The sequence below is a fragment of the Ciconia boyciana genome, chromosome 2, assembly GCF_034638445.1.
Source record: "Ciconia boyciana chromosome 2, ASM3463844v1, whole genome shotgun sequence".
NCBI lineage: Eukaryota > Metazoa > Chordata > Aves > Ciconiiformes > Ciconiidae > Ciconia > Ciconia boyciana.
In genome coordinates, this window is record NC_132935.1 from 115,391,908 (window position 1) to 115,395,709 (window position 3,802).

A 3,802-nucleotide genomic window follows, 5' to 3' on the forward strand; every position below is an offset into this window, starting at 1 on the left:
GTAGTTTGCACCGGGGCGGTGTGTGGGGAAAAGCGAGAAGCGGGCTGCCGGAAGTGCAGGTCTTGAGTCTCGTCAGGCTCCGAGCTTGTGGCCGTAGACCGAGGCCCGTGGTACAGGATGTGGGGTGTCCACCAACTTCTTGTGTTACGGTGCTGGTTCACAAGATGGTCCCAAGACTGAAAGGTTGAATACTTGTTAGCAACGGAATTAAAACTTATATTACTTGTTGTGTGTCTCGCCTCCATCACAATTGTGTGGGAACACCTCTGTGTATTTATCCCCAATATCCTTGTGAGATCAGGAAACACTTTTATGTCTGGAATGGAGGCATAGGAAGAGATCTGCTATATGTTGCACAAGAGACCTGTCTAAAATCATAAAACAACTTTCTGAAGCCCTAGGTTAGCATTGTAAGCTTCTGATCATCTTATGTGATTTTCAGTTGCTGAAAAGAAAATCCTTCAAAGGATAACCTTCGAGTTTGATGGATAAAATGACAATGAATAAGGGAAAAGTTCAGTTCATGATACTTCTGCTAAAGATCTCTACAGTAAAAGTTGACCTCATTAACTTGATAAAAACAATAAACTGCTTATAAAAAACACTTTAAATTGTCTCTAGAAAAGAACCAGGAAACTGGTTTCCTTCTATTTCCTTCAGTCTTCAAATGCAGTATGTAACTACAGAAGGCACAAGAGTTTCAGGTAGGTTTGATTTTTCAAGTAGGTTGTGTCCCTTTAATGCCAAAGAATCATACCTTGTATGAACAAGAAGTGAGGCACAAAAAAGTTTGCTAATAAAGAGGGGATCCTAAGGAACTCCAGCATTTGAAGGGAAAGATGAAGAGCCTGAAGGAATATCGTTAGCACCCAGGACCTAATTCTTCCTTTTAAATAAAACCTGGATACAGACAACAGCTAATGTAAGACTCTGCAAAAGCAGAGAAAATAGTCTTAATTTTTATGTTTGTTGACTTCTAATTATTTTCCTCTATAACCATTCCTTTGAATACCTACCTTGTGTTGGAGGTGGAGCATGAGACCTCTGTGTTCCTGCAGCACCTGTTATCCTTGAGATGGGTTATCAAATCGTAAATGTGGACAACTTGTACTTGAGAACACCTTCAAATGTAATATTTTACATACTCATATCGATTTCCCAGCTCCTTCCCTTGTTATATATAAACAATTATTTGGACTTGAAATTCTGAACATGCTGTCATTACCAGGGCATGTAACTTGGAATTCCCAAGCATTTCCAAGAATAGAATAGAATTTCCAAGCACTAGTCAAATATTTGTACAGAGGGTGATGCACCAAAATGGACCAGCTGGACGAGCACTTGCAAGGATTAATAAATAAAAATCAAGGCAAATGGTAAGTTTTAAACTTTGCATTTAGGATGGCTGCAATTTTATTGTTTGACAACTTGCCTGTCTACATACACATAATATTTCCATAACGCACCCATTAGATACTTTAAAAAGCTCCAGACTTGGGATGACCAAGAAATCTCCTGAGTCACAACCTGAGAACAATAAGGTCTCTTCTGTGGTGTCATTTTAGCAGCTGTGTGTTGTGCCAGCTCTATGAGCAGATCCCTGTACTGTGCACAGGCCTTCGGGGGTCAGAATTACACTTGCGGTGATCTCGTTTTAGGACTAAGACTTAAAACCTGGTAAAAAGTTTTACATTAATTTATGTTCCAGAAAACATTGTATAAATACACATTGTGAAGTATTAAAAAGTATCACACCAAGAGACCATTTGATATTTTAACATGCAAGAAATTATGTCGTTATTCTTAATACTTGTCTGACTTGATATACCTTGACAAAGCCACAGTAATCTTTTTGCATACTTGTATTGTCTGTGACATCCCTGTAGTTCAGAGGAAAAATCATGGCAAATCATCTTTAAGAAAGCCAAAACGTTATTAATTTTTTTTCATAAAGGAATTCATGCATTAAAATGTTGTGAAAGACTGAGGGATCATCTTCTGACTCTTGAGGTAGCTAAAACAGGTACTTAATTTGAGAGTTGAGGCTTCTTATACAGCCATTAGACTATCCACGGGAAGATTCAGAGCATAAAAGATCTTACATCTCTAGGTTCTTAACTAAGTTAGGCACAGAAGATACATGGTATGATTAATCTATGCTGATATCCATTTATCAAGTTGGAATAGATAAAAATCTCAAGTTATTGCCAGTAAAATATCTTCTCTGTGTCTTTCTTTCTTTCTTTCTTTCTTTCTTTCTTTCTTTCTTTCTTTCTTTCTTTCTTTCTTTCTTTCTTTCTTTCTTTCTTTCTTTCTTTCTTTTTCTTTCTTTCTCTTTCTTTCTTTTGTTCTTACGTTCTTTCGTTCTTTCTTTATTTATTTATTTTCTGATAGGATAGTGCGTGTACAGTCTAAAAACTCTGGATCACCTTTTTCTTTCATTCCTTGGCACAAACCAGCAGGGCTCAGCCTAGGCGCTGTAACACCAAGTAAAATCATAGCAGTTACAATCTGGGTTGTAACTAACAAATTCAGCCTCTTCTGTTATTTATACTAATAGTTGGGGTCATGTGAAATTACTGACCTGTATGTGGGATGACAACCAGAAAGAACTTGAGAATCTGTATGCATGAGTTTTCTCCAAGGCTTTTTAAAAACTCTGCCTTACCGTGAAAAGATGACAAGGATTCCCACATTCCTTCTTCAGAACAAACGGCTTTGAGAAAATCGATATTTCAGCCCCTACCAGGATTTTCTGTTCTAAATCACAGAATTTACATTTCATTTAATGATCTGGAAAACTTGATATACAAGGAGGAAAGAGTGGGTTTGTGCTATCTGTGCTCTTTTCAGTTGTATACATAAAGGCAGAGAGGTTTATTCCTGAAGAAAATTAAGGGAAAGGTCATGTTCACATGGGTTTTCTCGCTCTGGAAGTGTATATCATCTCTTCTGTACTAGAAATTTTGCTAATTCCCAACAGTAGTATAGGAATTTCCATAATGGATTTCCATGAGCAAAAATGGCTGTGGAATTCTTTTTGTTGCCATATTAGCAACACTGACAAACAGGTTTGAGCACATGTCTTTCAACAAGAGGTATACAATTTGTCAGTCCTGATATTTCTGTAATTAAACAAGCTGAAATGCATATATATTTAAATATAATAATGGGCTTCTCAGTTTTTTGTCAGGACTTACACGCCGATGTTTTCTATATGCACCAGTTGAACCTTGGAGGCCAGTGTCCAATTTCCATCAAACTTCACAAGGGGTAGCAGTCTCAGATATTACAATACTGAAGCTTTCAAGAACTAAGGGGCTATTAAGAGAGAGAGAGAGAGACCTTACAAGCCTATCCACTGATAAGAAAGCTAATAAGCTTTCTCCTTTCTAGCCACCAGAGAATTCAAATGGAGCAGGCTGAGAAGGAAATACAGCACTACTCGCTTTCACTTGCAAATCACCTGTAAAGGATGTGACAGTTTAAGGCCCCAGTAGTCCGCAGTAGGTGAGTGGCGGACAGACTGCAACATGGAATTAGATTTCCAATTACTTTAGCTGGGCTATGCAGTTTCAACGTTTAACTTCTGGAATAAAATCCTGCAAGACCAAATATCTGGTTTCTAACAGGGGCATGAAGATGCGTTTATTGACAAATCCTGAAAACACGTATTACTGGGTGCAATGTTACTAGCAGTGGTAGTCCAGTTGGCAACAGATGTATAAAATGGTTCTTCTTGAAATGTTTAAATGAAAATGTGATTCATCTGCAGATAATTTTGCCCTGATGATAGCTTCAA